Source organism: Podarcis pityusensis (genome assembly GCF_964106645.2).
Source record: "Podarcis pityusensis genome assembly, chromosome: 10".
In the NCBI taxonomy this organism is placed as follows: Eukaryota; Metazoa; Chordata; class Lepidosauria; order Squamata; family Lacertidae; genus Podarcis; species Podarcis pityusensis.
The window spans coordinates 43,314,483-43,333,185 of NC_138035.1; the positions used below are offsets into that span (position 1 = coordinate 43,314,483).

At 42.5% G+C, this 18,703-nt stretch overlaps 1 protein-coding gene across 8 annotated transcripts in view; it reads right to left on the reverse strand.

The window, feature by feature from the left end:
- Nucleotides 1-16,791, reverse strand: part of NAV3 (neuron navigator 3) — a 430,222-nt gene extending 413,431 nt beyond the window's left edge. For 3 of the 8 annotated variants that reach the window (XM_080971315.1, XM_080971312.1, XM_080971311.1), the window contains exon 1: nt 16,068-16,788. The gene's annotated coding sequence lies outside the window, so the exon portion shown is untranslated. Of the gene's footprint in view, nt 1-16,067 lie in introns of all 8 variants that reach the window. The other 5 variants (XM_080971310.1, XM_080971316.1, XM_080971313.1 and 2 more) reach the window with 4 other exon arrangements.
- Nucleotides 16,792-18,703: the final 1,912 nt, after the last annotated feature.

The following is an 18,703-nucleotide window of genomic DNA, read 5'->3' on the forward strand; positions in this document are numbered from 1 at the left end:
CCTCCTAATTCACAGAATACAGCTAATCCTCTTGATGAATGCAGCATGTGTCGTGCTGTAAATGAAAATTGTATAGCCTCTAAACAAGAGAGGCAGCGCCTGCTACAAATGCAAATCAAATGACTGTCAGTTTAAACACTGCCTTTTCATCTTCCCCCTTTTTGTAAGCAAACAAACCACACAAGAAACATTCGAACAATACTGCTGGGCCAAGAGAGGTCTTCCCCAAATATTGGTTAAAATGCCAAACTGAGCATGAATAGAGATGTCGGGGGCTAATTTGTCTATGCGCTGAAATGCATTATTATCGCCCACATCTTTTCAACCACCATCCCATGCAACTTTCCTAATATGAGGGCCAGCACCATGCATAGCGGGTTCCATGGCATAATGCCCACTGGTAGGGTCCCTGCCTTGGCAGTCTTACCTGTGCTAGTGTTCTTCTGATGGGAGCCAATGAGGTGACAGCTCTGTGCAAGGCAGCTGCTATCTTAGATCGACTTTGTTGCCTAGCCTCAAGTTCCAATCCTCCAAAAGAAATATTCAACAGTAGCTTGTAGCCACCCCACACGAGGGATCCAGGGCAGATGTCTGCAGCAGTGGGCTCTGCAGGGCCAGGTGGGCTATACAAAGCCTTGTCTTTTGGAAACACCTGTTATCATCTTCTTCACACCATGCATTGTTACAGGATGGAGCTTGCTCCCACAGGAGGCAGTGATTGCCACCCACTTGGATGAATTTAAAAGAGGATTGGACAAATTCATGGAGGAAAAGGCTATCAGTGGATGCCGGCCATTATGACTATGTTCTGCCTCCATTGTCAGCGGAAGTAATGCTTATATTCATTAATGTACACACAGGTGGGCCATACGATCATGTGTGAAGTTACTTTTTCATTATACTTTCCTTCCACAGACTAGTAAATAAGTGAACGCAGCTAGCCCCTTGGATGGATTCAGTATATAGTCAATCCATCTAAAAAAGTACTATTCCCTTGATTTTATCATGGCAAAGGAACAACGATTTGAAATAGGCAATATTGCTAAATATCCTGCACCTCGTGGGAAGAGCAATCAGGCACTACTCACCATCTAGTAATCAGAACAGAGCTTTCCAAACTGTGTGTCGCGACACGTTAAGTGTGTCGGCTGCAGTGTGTAGGTGTGTCACACGAACTCTCCTCTGCACTCCTCCCGGAGCTGGAAAGGGGTTAGTTTAAGTAAATTACTGTGTCACAAAAATGACACCTGTCTGAAAAGTGTGTCACCAAAATGAAAAGTTTGGAAAGCTCATCGGAAGTTGTCATATAAAGCAATGTACTCTGGTCCTTGAGCATATATGTGCAAATCTGCCACAGGCTACAGATTTCCCAAGTAGCAGTTTATAACAAGTGATTCCATATATACCTATGGTGTTAGTCAACATATCTGCCTTGCCAAGTAATGGGCAGAATTTTAGTCGTTCCCCTGCTTCCCTAGATTGCTTCTAAAATGTTGAAGTAAGGTAGAAGTTTTCCTCATTTGACCAAATAGCACAGATTACCAAGCAGTTATATGAATGCTGCGGCAATTTGTCAGCTTGAAATAGTCTCTTATGTTCACACAAGAAGGTACCTAAAATCCACTCACCTAGTTTCATGTGAAAAATTTATCAGTGGGGCCTCAAAGCTTTTGCCCTTTCTTAGCACCATGGCAAAATCCCTGCCTCACTGTTTCCTTCTCACCCTCTCCTTCACATTTCCCAACAGTCATTTCCTTCAGCATTCACTATAATAGAAGGTGGCAGAAAGAATTTTCTTGAAGTTTCCCTTCTTATCCTTGTAAGGTTCCAATAATCTTATTTTGTTCTTCTTTTTGGATGACTATAAAGTTGCCATGTGAGCACCCCCTGGTGGCATGTAGTTACACTGGTGGATTGCAAGGAGGGAAAAAATGCTTAGGCTGTATGCTGGACCCATATTTTTAGAATGCCCCAAATCAGTATAATTAAAGGAAGTAGAACCTTGTTCCATGCAGAAACAGTTTTTGGTACTGGCTGAATATATCCCCACCACTCCATTTTAACTTCTTTAGGACTTTGTTAAAACGAACCACCAGAAAGTCTGATAAATGCTTTGCTGAAATATGCATATATTTCAGAGATGCAAAGTTTAATTTCACCTCAGGTGATACTATTACTTTTGCTCTGCCTCAAAAACCTCTAATGTTTCAGCACCTAATTGTGCATCTTCAGACAACAATTTAAGGCACACACTCAAATTTTCACACTAGGTACATGGAAAATCAAACCCATTTCTTCCAAAGAAGGGCTAGCCAGTTTTACTCACTGAGCACTAGCAGTTATTTTGTGACAATAAAGCCTTTAGTGGAAAACATTTCTTTGAGAATGGGAGCAGGAAGGTTCTTGTAAAATTCAATGCATTGTTTGACTGCAAACAAGGAAGACTAAGTTAATGTTCTTCTCCAGGCCTATTGTCTTGCGCCCCCACCCCCCACCCCCCAAGTTCCAGTTGATTCATTCAAGAGGTGGGAAGGAATATTAACCAACAGCATTTTTCCTGCAGCAATACATTTCCCTGTATTGTTTGTTTCAAGTTAAATAGAAACAGCACTCCCTGTTTTGCAGATCTACCACAATTTTAACACTCTAAACTATTAAAAGCATACTTTTTTGTCCATTGCAAATATATATATAGAGAGAGAGAAATCATCCCTATAGAAAACTAGCTAATAAGATTTTTGGGGGGGGGGTTAGTATGCAACAGACTACTGAAATTAATGAGAGACCCATTGACCCAAATATTATTTATTTATTAAATTTCTACCCTGTCCTTCCCAGTGAAACTCAGTATGGCAAAAAAAAAAGCAAAATACCATTATTTGATCTATAAATCAATGAAGAATTGTTATGCATATGTAGAGATAATTAAAATAAAATCCTATTCTGTAGCTTGTCAAGCATTGTGTATTGCTAACAAAACAAAACAATATTACTTTGAGAGGGTCTTGTGGGGGGTAAATCGTTATTTGTTCTATTGTTACTTAGTTTATTACACTCATCAAGCTTTGCAATAACTGTTACTGACTCAAGAATGACAAATATCTGTACATTTTTATTATTCTGTACCTAATTATTATTCTTGAATATACACACACAAAAGTAAACTGTGACAACACCAATCTTGAACACTCTATATTAATTGGCAGCCTTTCACAGTAATTTTGCAGAATTGCACATGTTTATTTAAAGGCAGCTGGCCTATACCACTAAAGCAAAGTAGCATCACAAGAAGCAAAAGCCTCCACAGAAGACCCGCAATTAGAGAACAGGCTAACCAAAGGAAGCCCTACTATGAAGGATTAAGTTTGGCCACAGATTTCCAGCTAAATTAAGTAGACAAGGAAAGCTGAGAAAATCATGACATAGTATACTTAACCAATGCATAGAACTTTACAGGTTTTAAGGTGTAAAACAACCACACAAATATCAGTTCTGGACAGACATTATTGCATACATATTCTGGTGAATCCGAGCAAAGGAAATTGTTTTTACATTGTGATGTTAAAAGAAATTCACTGGGTAATTAAATGTAACAGCAGATCCACATCATACATTCATACCACATACAATGCACATTTAAGGACATGACTTTCCTCCAAAGAATCCTGGGAACTGTAATTTGCTAGGGATGCTGGAGCTGTAGGTCTGTGAGAGGGAAACTACAGGTCCCAGGATCCTTTGGGAGAAGTCATGTGCTTTAAAGGTATGGTGTGGACCTGCTCAGAGTAACAGAAAGAACTTTGGATTGTGATGTGGTTGAGTGAACAATACTATCATGCAACAACAGAGAAGACACCCTTGCTGCTGTTTTGGCTTTTCCTTAGTTGACTTCATGACAGTGTCATTAAGTACAGAGAGCGGGGAGGGGTATGTGTCTTATAAAACAGGAATAAAGTTCACCAGGGATAAGACACAGCATACCATGCAAGTACTGTCAGAACCCAAAGAGAGCAACAGTGAAACCATTCTTCAAGCACCTGTGTTTTTCCCCCTAGTCCAAAAGATCATAACCTTAAGTTAGCTGCATGACAGTATTCATGACTCTTTTACCAAACAGTAAATTCCACCATTAATAGAAAATGGATCAGAGTGAGAAAATACAAAGTCACACAAAACACTACACGGTGAAGTGAAAACAAAATGAGTACCTTTGGCCTGATACAAAATTAAGCATTATCTTTAAAAATGAAACTGAAAGCGAGAGGCAATAGGCACAGTTTACAACTTTTAAGCATTGTTGATATTAATCAAGTTTCTCTAAACTTGGATGAGCTGGTTCATTAGTATTCACTAGTATTAGGCATGATGGAGGTGCCAACATGAAATCTGAACTAAGGGAAATGTACAAATCAGCTCTGTTAGATCTGTAGCAGGAAGGGGAGGGTGGGTGGTGGAAAGACCCTGAGTGAGAGGCAGGGAATGAAAGAACTCCCAGGATGAGGGTTCCCAGGTGAGAGGTGAGAGGGCCCATCATTTTCTGTATGAGACAAGGGTCAAGATCTACCTTCAGAAGAGGAGTCTTTCACCCCATCCGTATCTTCCTGTTTTTTGTTATTATTTAGATTAGTTTCTTTCATCTTATTGTATCATTTTAAAAAAGCTTTAATAAAAACTTGATACTAAAAACAGACCACCATTAGTAGAGCCCACCATTACTGCAGAACAGAGACGCCTACCTTGGTAAGGTCATATGAAATTCCCATTAAATTTCAATATAACATGCACACCATTGATCTTTCGTGGGCTGTACCCATCAACTCTAAGGAGGAAAAATTGTTCAGTGACACTTGTATGAATTAAATGCCAGCTCAGAAAGCAAGTGTCAGCATTAAAAGGACAGAAACGACTGATATTACTCACTTAAGCAGAGGAATAGCCCATAAAAATGTAGTACACACTTCACAGCATGAAGTCACTTGAGTAATTTTTCTGTTGAAACTTTTATCTACATAAAAAAATCAACTTTTAGCAATTACTTTTCCATGTATGTAAAGCAAATGCTAAATGAAAATTTGTTCTTAATCAAGTCACATCTTAAGGGCAAGATCATGGAAAGATAGCCCTAAGGTAACAGCATAAACAAGAAACTAAATCTACCTAAATGGGAAAAGTAATTTACATCTTGTGCCCAACATAAGACACCTTTTAAAATCAAATTACATAACCTTAATCAAAACTGACTTATTCTTGAGGCTTCTGCAGAACAAGATCAACTCAAAGCAATAATAATAATGACAACAATCATGGCTGCATGACAATAACAGCAGTAGCATCATATAAATGATGCATGTACAAAATGTGAGTTGATGTCATTATTTGTAGACATCTGAACTGATAACATATTTGTGTTCAGCACAGTACCTGCTTTACTTTGCATCTCATGAATGAAGAACAGTGGTAACGGAGAGGCTAAGCAAAGGAAGCTAGGCCAAAGAAATGTAAAGAACAGAGAAATTATTCAGATTGTTATTGTGCCAATTATGCTTGTAAAGTATGCCTTTGATAAGCTTGTATTAACACGGCAAACCTCCACACAATACATTCCTCCTTTAACACAAAATATAAAAAGACTCCACTGTCTCCATCTAACTACTGGGTGCAGACAAGTTTGGTAGGTGGGTGGGATGCTCACCTATCAATAATCTGATGTCCCAATAATATTAGGTTTCCCCCTTTTGCCTGTGCAGTTGGGAATAAAACAATGTGGGGAAAGGCACTGGTGCAATGCAAGCTCAAAGAATAAGGTGTTCAGTGCTTATAACAAGTGCACTTTGGGATCACTACAGATCTTGCTAAATTTGAAGGTACTTTTGACACCTGGGTTTTTTGTTTGCTTGTTTAATATAAACAATGGATATCTTGTTACTATTTTTCACATTCTTTATGGGGTGGGTACCACGTTAAGAAAATGAAACTAACTCTATGTTCCCCAAAGCAACCTTGGACTTCCACACCACCCCTCCCACACACGACAACAAAGCAGTTAGAAAAATCAAACAGAGGCGGATATCAAAAGCAATGTGGTATGGCTTTGTCATTAACCAGGGATAGAGGGAAAGTCAATAACCAAGCAGGTTACTTTCTAAAATCCAGGACTTGTCTAAAATATGTCTTTGGATCCCAGATTACATTTATAAAAGGTAAATAAGGGGACTAATATATGAGTGGAGAATTTCAGGACCAAGCATGACCCCTCCAGGTCGCTACTTGACTCTTGGAACACCACACTGGGCCTTCTATCAGGCCCTCCAAGTGTCCCTGTTTCCCAGGGATGTCCCTGATTTAGAGAAGCTGTCCCAGCTTCTGATCTGATCCTCAGGATGGCCCTATTTTCAATGGAGAAATGTTGGAGGGTATGGAATTATCTGACCCCTGAGCTGTCTGAAGGCAATCCTGTACAGTACAGGGAAAGTTTTTTATTTTTAAAAAATAATGTTTTATTATTTTTTATATATGTTAGAAACTGCCCAGAGTGGCTGGGGCAACCCAGTCAGATGGGTGGGGTATAAATAGTAAAATTATCATTACGTAATGGGACGTCCCTATTTTCATCAGAGAAATGTTTGAGGGCATGCACTATACACCCTCCTTGAGTGCTTTAGTTTGGCTGGAACTTTGATTAAGTTTCATGGTTGCCTGGATGGAGAGATGAGAGGAAGGTAGCTTTCCTGCGGTGAGGATGTAGGCTGAACTAAGATGGGAGTAACATCTGTTGCTCCTCCCACTTTGGTCTCCGACCCCGCCCACCAGCGGTATGCAACCCCTAGAAAGCGACTCATGAGGGAATGCAGCCCTTTGGCTGAAAACTCACTTCTGACCTAAGGTGAATGCTTCCTAAATTACACATTGTGTGGATATGCACTTTCTTTGATCACCCTTGAACCTGTTTCAGTGGGCGACTCCAAGTCCGAGAGTTATGAAAGGAGAAAAGTTGTTCTCAGTCACCACTGTTCTAAGTTTTATAAAGCTATTATACTCTTGTTTTTCCTCCCTAATCTAAGAAAGGTGCCCCAATCTCTTGATGGTTACTAGTGGGATATAAAGACGTAAAACAAAAATGTGAAAGCAACAAATAAGCCACTGTGGATAAATGTCAACTCTCAAGAAAACACATTAAAAGGATCAAACACTGGAGTGGATTCAGAACAAAGCTGGGCAGACAAAGATTTGAGAAAGGCATCGTACCCCATGAATCAAGTCTTGTAAATCAATTAATCAATAGTTATTTTTAAAATGAGTTGATCATTAAATGAAATAATGAAGTAACACCAAGCTCTGTAGTTACTATTCCAGTCCATGAGCCAGATTTGCTGAAAGGAATTGGGCACCAATGCAGATGGGTTTGTCAGAAGCATGGCTAATCCCCATTTAATCTTTCACACTATGGCCAAATATTTGGCCTAGCACTGGAAAAGGATCAGCATCACCCTTTGGGGGGGGGGGGGAATGCTCTTCTGCCACCTTCTTTTTAAAAAATAAAAAGGCAGAAAAACAACAGAAGGAAACTTGCATGCATTAGCCTCTCTTGCCACAGAAATTAGCCCATGAACCAGATGATGTGATTCTTAATTGTTCTCATGCTCATACGTCCCTGTTTTACCAATGCAAGTCTTAACTGAACAAGATTGGGACAGCTTTACTCTGTAGAAGCTATTGCAAGGCAGAAGATATGTATTCCTACACATTCTACTCTGGAATAGATTCCACTGAACACAAAGGGACTTGACTTCCAAGTTAGGCATGCCAAGTAAACATGTGAACGCTTTGTTTGGGAGCAAGTCCTTCTGAACTTATTCCTTCACTAGCCTACATAGGATCATGTTTCACATGACACATATTAAAAATACTGGCACATATTTTCGACTAAAAAAAACCAGATCAATGGGATTCTTTGGTAAAACAAAGCACAGCTGTTGGCATGGCAACTTTATAAAATAGTTTCCCCTGCAATACCAGGTCTCCCTCAGCATGCAGCCTATGTATACAAACGTATCTGCTGCTAGAGTATAGCTGCATTCAACTGAGGGCTGGCATTACCCTTAGACAGAGTGAGAAAGCTACCTCAGACAGCAGGTGCAGGGGAACACAGAGAAGCAGGAAGGTCCTGGAGGACAGTGCTGGATATGTCATGCAGCTTGCCCTGTGCCCCTTAAGGTAGTCCACTATCCTCAGGTGAAGTGGAATGAGAACACTGCCCCATCATGGTTTCCATGCATGGAAATGGGTGGGACACCATCTTGCTATTCGCAGTAAGCAGCAAAGTGTCTTGGGCTGGAGGAACCATGGGATAATACATAACATCACTGCACATAGCTTATTTATAGGATTTTTAAGCTCTCCCTTCAGATCACATAGTGTAGTTTCAGAGGGTGGGATGAAAACACCAGTCTTAATATTGCTCTTCTGCCCTAGACAGCATGCCATATTTTTTAAAGAGAAGGATAGGAACATTACAATAAAAAGGCACAGAATGGTTATTTTTGGTATTCTTATTATCAAGCCGCCCCTGCTTTCTCACAGCAGCTCTATAAATGCAATGCTCTTAATACCGAAACATTAAAATATATCTGATTATACATTTCTGGTAAGGCACTGCTGTTTCTGTTCTGAAGATAAACCTAAGGCTTCCTGCTGCATTTCAAACCAGAGCTGGAAAAAACCTCAGGGTTGAAAATTATCCCCTGTGTTGCTATGTCACAATATTTTCATCATTTCAACAGGAAGCTCAGGATCATTAACTTTGAATTGCAATGATACAAGAACCACAACATTGCCTTGGAGGCTGACTTAAAAGGACAAGTATGGCAACATAAATGTAAATGTTCTCTACCAGCTTGGGGGGGGGCAGGGAATGCCTACAGTCTCCAAGCACATTCTATACTTTCAGACTTGGCTGAAAGATGCAATTGATCTGTGGAAGATGGCAGAAATATGCATTATGCCACTGTTCATGAGAGCATGCCGTAATACTGGTATACAGTATTATTCATAACACTACAAACGGTCAAACAGTGGAATTGCAGTTGTCATGTTCAAGGCTCTGCTTGTGCCAGGGTTCACCAGGACTTAGCTTTAGTATGTTTTTAATAAGTCAAGGCTCAACCTTGGAATGTGTGAAGTAAAAGAGAGAGAAGGGAAAAGGCCCACGAACAAGTTCAGAGTGCATTTCTGTTACCACCAAATAGAGAATCTCCCACACACTTTAGGTTTCCCACTTTGGCTCAAGCTCTGGTACATTCCAAGCAGATGTCCTCTGAAGGAATTAAGGCCTCAAGGGTGGTATTCAACTAAGTTTTGCTCAGAGTAGACCTATTGAAATTAATGGATATAGCAATCATGCTCATTAATTTTAATGGGGGAGAAATTGGTTGAATACAGCCATTATTCGCAATTATATTCAACCCCATAGTAGTATTTATTAGGCTTGAATGGTGGACCATAAAGAAGGCTGATTGCCGAAGAATTGATGCTTTTGAATTATGGTGCTGGAAGAGACTCTTGAGAGTCCCATGGACTGCAAGAAGATCAAACCTATCCATTCTTAAGGAAATCAGCCCTGAGTGCTCACTGGAAGGACAGATCGTGAAGCTGAGGCTCCAATGCTTTGGCCACCTCATGAGAAGAGAGGACTCCCTGGAAAAGACCCTGATGTTGGGAAAGATGGAGGGCACAAGGAGAAGGGAACGACAGAGGACAAGATGGTTGGACAGTGTTCTCGAAGCTACCAGCATGAGTTTGACCAAACTGCGAGAGGCAGTGGAAGACAGGAATGCCTGGCATGCTTTGGTCCATGGGGTCACGAAGAGGCAGACACGACTAAATGACTAAACAACAACAACAAGGCTTGAATTGAAATTTGGAGAGACCAAGAACACAGCAACTACAGCACCCCAGACATACAGCTGTGTTTGCCTCTTTTTAAAAGATATCCACGGAGTACCCACTGCCCAAGGCAGCCTGTTCTAATCAAACATATCCTACTGTTAGAACATTTATTCTAATATTATAGCCCCGCCCCCCAATAGGAGTACAGATTTAGATACATCTAGTAAAGGAATCGTGTCTGTTTACATGGGAGGACAGTGAAGGTTCTATCAGCTGAAAAACAGCATTCTCTCTAAAATAGCTTAGCAGTGCTTATGCCATGCGCCTGGCTTGCGCATACAATTTGCTTATAAGCAAAATTAATCTCCTGCAGATTTTACATGTTTAAAACAAGAGCCATCCATGTGGTTTTTTTGTGTGGTTTTTTAACTAAACTATTTTCACTCGTTAGATGACTAATCAGTCTTCTGCCTGCTTTGAGCAAAAGCTTCAGCACGATGGTATCTGGCAGGAAATAATTTTTTAATGAAATAATTGTGCATTTGTCTGGCCCTTGATAGGGACCAAAGAGTATCAGTTTCTATTATGAATGCCTAAAAGTTCCTCAGTGTATCTCCAGTAACAATCAGTGATTACTTTAATATCATCAGAATTAGCTAACACAATGTAGACAGATTATCAGTCCATCCACACACACACCCTTATTATCAGGTCAATGGCATAAAACTCATTAAGTTAGCTTTAGGAATCAGTATTGCTGAAAAGATTCAAAGCCCCATGGACTTGGCAGGGATGGTGGCTCTGGGCTCTTCTGGAGTTTATGAAGACCAGTTCCAAGATGTAACAGGTATACTAGACTCCTGACAGTAATGCTTACATTTCATTGTGTTTTTTTCTTTAGAGAGCCCATGAGATAAGCCATTAAAAATAGATAATGATGAGTCTCTTATTTGTACTACACACACACACACACACATTTTTGTTTATTGAATGGAGAAGGGAGGCATAAAATTACTACTTTTTGAAAGCATGTTTTCTAATCCTTCAGCAGTTCACCCTCATTAAAAGCTGATAAAATAAACTGGATAATTAATTATGCTAAGAAGGAAGTGATAAATGACCTTATCCAAATGCATGCTGGGGCATGTATTTCCTTTCTGGATCCTGCAAGTCTTTTTAAATTATTATTTTAGTAAAACCCGCCTAGAACTGCTCTAGTCTCTCACTGGAGTCCATTAGCAGTGATGACTATCTTCTTGATGCAACAGCCGCTTACTTCTCATTTCCTTGGCATTTTGGTTAAAGAATAGCTGTGATTCTATGTGGCTGAATGGCAATGAGACATTGCAGCCTGAAGTTACTATTATGGAATCATCTTATTAAATACAGAGATTCTACAGCGGCCAGGGGTAGCCAACCAGCCAGGGCTTGCAGGTGAAATGAAACAATAGTCCACCACATTATGCAAATGTATTATTGCATAAATCTTCATAGATTGCCAAGAATGATGCATGTGGTGATGCAAACTCTAGCCCAAGACAGCTTGTGCCACCAAAAATTGCCTTTTTTCCCTTCAAATCTGCATATAGGTACTAGTAGGCTATGGGGTCCTTCTTTGGAATGTTAAAATTTCACGTGCACCATTCATTCTCCAGTAATATTATCATGATTACAAATTATGTTATTTGTTATGTTACTGGTATCTGAGCACTTTGTCAAGCAAGCTTCTTAAAGAGCCCCAGGGCTCTTTTCCAGAAATTCAACATCTATTTATGCAACAATTCTGCAAATAGATTGTTGCCTTTACACCAACACCCATACATATATTGTTTTTCCCAAACACAAAAGCATGAATTAGTGACATAGAAATTATCACTTCCTTATTACAAGGATACTGAAACAAGTGGGAAATGGACCATAGGTCCATTTATAAATCACTTGCTTTGCTTGCAGAAGGTCCAAAGTTCATTCAGTGCATTTTTCTATTAAGGGTCCCAGGAAGTAAGAGAGGAAAAGACTTCTGACCTGGAGAGTAGCTAGTACTCAGCCAGATGCACCAATAGTCTGACCTGGGCATAAGACATGGCTTCATATTTTCCTACAAAAAAACCGACCTCACATTCCAGTGCATTATGGAGCCTTGTAGAAATGGTTTCTGTGCAGTAGTACTAAGTAGCATCATAACTGGCCCTGTGTTTCAGCAGCAGGAATAAGCCACACAAAGTCACATTGGAATGCATCAGCACTGAACAGTGTTGACACGGGCTTAGTTGCTAATCAAGTAAATGCACTTCATTCTAGGTACCTGCACTTGATATGAACTTCCAAATACAGGTTTATGGTCAATATATTGGTCCCCTTAAACAAGCACTTCTCTCTTTCCTGTCACCATCAATACAACAGTTGGGGCATTTTCAATCAGTCCACTCTGCCATCCATTATAGCAGCTTTCACCACCCTGCGGTCCTCCAGATGTTTCTGGATCACATCAGCCCTACAGTTACCAGGGTGAGCAAGGCTAGATTTGATATATATATATATATGGACTCTGAGGCCTTTCTTCATGTGCCTGCTCCATGTGAGGTCTGGAGGATGGGAACAGGCCTTTTCTGCAATGACTCCCCTTTTGTGGTGTGCTCTCCCCAGGGAGGCTTGCCTGGCACCTTCATTATACACCTTTATGCGCCAGGCAAAAACCTTCCTCTTCAACCAGGTCTTTGGTCAATTAATATTCTACAGCCTTTTAAGTGTGTTTGTAGGAGGTATTGTTTAGTTGTTTCTGTTTTAACAATTTATTTGTGCCTTTATCTCATGGTTTTATCTTGTGAACCAACCTGAGATCTTTTGATGAAGAGTGGTATATAAATCAAATTAAATCAAATCAAATCAAATCAATCAATCAATCAATCAATCAATAAAGTGTTATGGGTTAGTGTGGAAGCAGGGATCCCCAGATCCCTGGATGCAAGATTTCCCCCTCTAGATTCTGGGATACCGGAATTTAATCAAAGCTGACTGGCTGAATTTTTTTTTCAGCCAGAGATGACGGCCCTGCCATCTACAAGGCAAAGGCAGAGGGGAAGGTTGCCTGGGAAACATGGGTGTGGAGTCACCCAGAAAAAAAGTTGTCCTTTTTTGGCAAGCGAATAAGCATGAGAAAATAGGGAGTAGGGAGAACCCCATACAGTGCTGGCTCTACGAAGCTGCACTGAAAGACCAGTGGCCATGATTGGCTGCTGCATTGGACCCAACCTTGCTGAAACTATGAGAGGAGCAATGAGAGAGACGCTTGGGGGTGTAATGTTCCGTACCCCCCTCTATTGAAGGCTTCTGGTGTAAACATGTGTGAATAAACCATATTTCTAAGACTCTGCCAACTTGGCTGTGCCTTGATTTTCCAATGGAAACAGAACCTGGATTCTTGCTACTGCTCGTCAGGTGTGGGGTGTTAAGCAATATGTAATTTACACACCTGTCAGGGAACTGCCATCAGTGCCGGAGGGAGAGAGCAAAAGCCAGTGGGATTCCAGAGAGCGTCCAGGGATTGGGAGAAGAAGCCCATCTTCTGGGGAAGAGAATCAGCGTAGCACCAGTGGAGAAGGGGGGCAGATGGGGGAAGTGGCGAGGCAGTCCCATGACTCCTTGCCTGGGACCAGCGGGGAGAGTAGGGGTCCTCCGCTGCCCATGCCCTCCTTGCGCAGAAGGCTTTCGTGCAGAGAGAGTAGGAGGAGACTAGGCGTCAAAGAGCTTCTTTGCTGGAAGAAGTTTAAGAAACGCCCACTGACGGATTCTGCCAGCGATTGAGTCAGCCACAGGTGAGTGGCTGTCCGGACAGAAAAGGTTCACTTAGGCAACCCAGCCAGGTGTTTGCACCCAGCCGGGGAGATAAGCACCGGTTTACGCATGAGCAACCCCTAGAATCATTACAACACCCATCCATCTCTCTCAAATATTACTATCTATTTTTTAACAGCTTGTCATTTCTAGTTGGCAATGGAGGATTGTCTATTAAGGCAAATGGGCCAATGCCCCACCAACTTCAGCCTGCCCTCAGCCACCTGTCACTTGTTCTGCCGTCATACTTTTCTCAAAGGCATCTGGTTGGCCACTGTGAGAAGTGGATGATGAGCTGGGCTAGTGGCCTGATCAAGCAGGCTCTTCTTACGTTGTTAGCTTCCTCCTTCTTAGTCTCAGTGTTGCCCTTATAGAACTCAGCAGGGAGGAAGATGGGGGCAATGCGAGAATTAGTTGGCTCTGATTCCACCTACAGTTGACCTCCCTGCCTTCTGCTTTACCAGTCCCCAATGCAAAAAGTACTGGCCACTCCTGCTAGCTGGAAAATGTCACATGAGAATACAATAGTCCAAGTGCTCACGTCTCAACCCTAGAAATACTTCTGCTTGTGCATTACTCCCAACCCCAAATCAGAATACTTTAGGCCAAGCTATATAGGTTGTGTCCAAAGTTCCACCAGTAATAGTCCAAATAATATAAATCATAGAGGAAGTCGGGCTTCCAACAACGTTATGAGGGTCCACCATATTCACACTGGGTTGTCAGCATTCTAATGGTAGGATTCCTGTACCTTTAACAGAAACTTGACAGGCAGAAATTAGCAGAAAATGTGCAGATCCCAAGCCTGGAATGGATTGTTGGGTAAAGATCCACCTTCTTCCTTTTGGGCAACCTTTAACAGCACAATACCTTTGCCAGAGAGGAAGTTAGTCAAATTCTATACACAATGCTAGATTGAGATACATTTTGCCCACATCTCAATTTAACTGAGTGCTAGACTCCCTTTCAGAATCAGATTGTTGCAACACACCCACCCAGGACCACAGAACTCTCCAGCTGTACCTGATGCATACAACCTGGAAACAGGGAAGGCACTAGGACTTGGAAGAGTCCAGGCAGGCATGGATGCAGGAACTGTAACCTAGGCAATTAACAACAGGCTGCTTTCTTCTACTTTCGCCCCCTCCCCTCCCCGCTTTCCTTCCTTCCCTCCCTCTCTCACACACGCGCGCGCGCGCAGACACACACACACTTTAACACCCAAACTGTCAGCTTCTGCTTTGACTCTCCCCACTTCAAATACAGCCACTAGCAAGCCTCACCCGCCCTCCTCCGTCTCTCCAGCCCACACACCCCTAATGCTGCCAACCTCTTGTCTTACAGGGGAGAATGGATGTTCAGCGTTAACTCCTTTTAAATGACTGCTTTGGGGAGAGATCAAGGTGCCATCCATCTCCCAGAGAAAACGCTGATCACCACAATAGTGTCTCGCCTCTCAAAGCGGGGCGGCAGCCTGCCTTGCACTGCTGGAGAGACACAACATGCATCTGCACCTACAATCCCCGAGAAAGAAAAAAGATCAATAAAGTACCGAAAACGTGCTGATCGCCTGCTTTAGGCCAGCCAGGGCGGGAGAAGGGATGACAATATTGGCGTTTGCTTTTGGGTGTTCTCCGGATTTCAGGTTTTAAGGCACAGTACATCATGCATTTTTTCTCCAGCTTCTCTCTCCTACGCCTTCGCCCGCCCCCACCCCAATAAAAGAAGCAAAAAGGGGGGGGGGAGAGAAACCGGCAAACAAACAGAGGGGGTGGGAGAAGAGGAACTGGAAAATGGGGCGGAGGAAAGAATATGTAGTAAGGGGACAAACAAAGAAGGTAAGGAAGCGTCATCCCTCTCTCATCTGCCAAAAAGCCCCTCGCAGCCCATCAATCCGGCGCCTGCAAAGGCTGCCCTGGGCCAAAGGTGCTGCTACTCGGCACACGCCTCTGGAGCAGCCAGCAAGCAGAGCCGGCTCCCTAAAGTCACTAGTCCACAATCTACGCCGCTGCCGCCGACGCCACAGAATAAAACGTTCAGTAAGACTGTGCGTTCAGGCTTACCAACATCCCTCTCTTTATAAGACAATAACGGAAGAACAGAAGCATAAAAAAAACCATTCCCACCCACCCCCCAGCTGTCTTTATTTAAAAAAAAAAAAAAAATGTAGGAAGGGTTAGGAGCCCAGAAATTACATCATTTCTTTAATACAGGTAAATAAATCAAATTGGGAAAAAGCGATATTTTTTTCTAAAGACAACTTTGGAAACATAGGATAATCGAGACACAGACATATGGATATTTATAGACCCTCGACCAGCGGTCCAAAGGTCCTCCGGAAGCCTTACCTGTCAGATAGCATCCTGGAAGTGCGGAGAGAAAGCCTCAGTCCGCTCAAATTGCACCACTTCGGCAGGTTACTATGGAAATAGTCTTCAGGATGATTTAGAAACCAGCCACCTCCATCCTTCTCTTGCACATGCCGCGAAGGCTACCGATCCCAGGGCAGCCGAGAAACCGGAGCCAAAAGGTACCCCCGGCTGTGTGGCTGCCTTCTCTCTCTCTCCCTCTGTCTGGAGGAGTCGCGCCGCCTGCCCCCTTCCTTCCTCTGCCTTCCTCTCTCTCTCCCCCGAGGACTCGGCGGGGCGATCAGATCTTCTCCCGGCTGCCGGAGCCAGGAAGTGGAAGGACAGTCTCACACCAGCAGCCCCAGCCCAGCGCTTTGCAACGAGAAGAGCTGTTTCCTAGCCACACAGCTGGAATTTAAAGGGGAAGCGCCTGTGCCGGCTCCCCCTTCAATCACCTAAAAAAAAAAAGGAAAAAAAAAAGGAAATATCAGCAGGGGGTCGGGAGGGGACGAGGAGGAGGAGGAAGAAGAAGAGGAAGGAGGGTGCTCGCGCAGAGGAAAGTTTCCGGCAGGAACAATGCAAAGCGCGTGCGGAAAGCCGAGGTTTCTACGCAGGTTTCGATTCTATTGTTTATATTCAGTGCTTCTACATTAGGAATGCGCATCCAGTAGCGCAGCAGCATCCAATGTTTGGAGCCAAGCATAGCTGTCAACGTTTCCCCTTTTTTAAGGGAAATTCCCTTATTCCGAATAGGATTCCTCGCAAGAAAAGGGAAAAGTTGACAACTATGGAGCCAAGTTAAGGGTTGGGTTTTTAAAACAACAACACAACGATTTGCAAACTTACCCTGAATCAAAATGGTGTGAGGGTGGGGAATCAAGACTTTTTTAAAAAAAAAACTGAGCCAAGAAGGCCAAAGAAAGAGTTTACACCCAAAGTATACTGGGAAAGAAACTCCTAAATTGGGGCCCATGGAATGACATGCAATTCTAGACTGCTTTAGTATCCAGACCAAGGGAAGTAATAGTACTGCCCTATTCAGCCTTGGTCAGACCACACCTCAAATCCTGTGTCTAGATGTGGGCACCACTGTTTAAGAAGGGTACTGACAAGCTGGAACATCAAGCGTCTGGGAACCAAGCCTTATGAGGAACGGTTGAAGGAGCTGGGTATGTTTAACCTGGAAGAGGCGGGAATGAGAGGTGATATGATAGTCATCTTCGAATATCTGAAGGGCTGTCGCATGGAAGATGGAGCAAGCTTGGTCCCAACCCCCTTTTTTCTTTTTCGTAAGGTAGCAAACTTGTTTTCTGCTGCTCCAGAGGATAGGACCCAAACCAATGGATTCAAATTACAAGAGAGGAGATTCGGACTAAATGTTAGGAAGAACTTACTGAGGATAAGAGTTGCTCAACCATGGAATCAGGCAGAGGGCCTTCTCAGTAGTGGCACCCTCCCTGTGGAACACCCTCCCTTCAGATGTCAAGGAGATAAAGAACTACATAAGTTTTAGAAGACATCTGAAGGCACCCCTGTTTTGGGAAGTTTTTAATGTTTGATATTTTACTATGTTTTATATATGCTGTAAGCCACCCAAAGTGGCTGGGGAAACCCAGCCAGATGGGCAGGGTATAAATAATAAAAGTAGTAGTAGTAGTATTACCTTGGGCTCTCCTTCATTGGGGGTTTTAAACTGACATTAGATGGCCATCTATCAAGGATTTTTTAGCTATGATTCCTGCATTGCAGGGAGTTGGAATTGATGACCCTTGTCGTCTCTTCAAACTCTACAATTAATTGTATGATTCTATGTATATGTGTACAGACTCTTTTAAGCATATTTTTCGCTTGTGGAGGTTAATGTATTACTGAAAGCTTGTGAAATAAAATATACATTCCATCCCAATGATTTACACTCAAATATGGGAAAATATCTATGTTCTATAAGTGGTCTGAGGATGCACACTTACTTGTGAATGAGGCTCATTGAATTCAAGTTGGTCTTTCTTCCTTGTAGAGAGCACAAAGTTGGGTTCTGAGTTTGATGCAGACTGCTGTATAAGCTCACATCCACACTGTGCTTTTAAAACACATTTAGTAGCCACTTTAGCAGCCATGGCTCCATGACACACACACCCCCACCGAAATTTGGGAACTGTAGTCTACTCCTCACAGAGCTACAATTCCTAGCACACTTAACCAAATACGTTTCTCAGGATTTGGGGGGAGAAGCCATGTTACTAACTCCTGGTTCCAAGAGGGCTCCTGTGCCTTTGTTGTTGTACAAACAGCTAAAATCTCTTCTCCAAAACTACTGAAAGTTCAGGTGCCCTGTCGTCTTTTCCACCTCACCACCCTAGCCTTCATGTAGAAGGTTCTAGCATCATTATTAGTCCTGCTCTTACAGCCTTGCCATCAACCTAATACGTAGCAGGTGAGAGTTTTCCCAGCACAGAGATGAGTGGTGGGAAAAGCACCACCTGCTTAATCTCTGCTTGGCAGAAACTGCTGTTAAAAAGAAGGCCCAGGGTCACTTTTCCAAAGCGGCCCATCTTAACTAGGAAGATGCAATCCAAATGTTCACTTCTCACCCATGGCAAGCAGTGTTATTGATTGGTGGATGGAAAGCAGGGGGC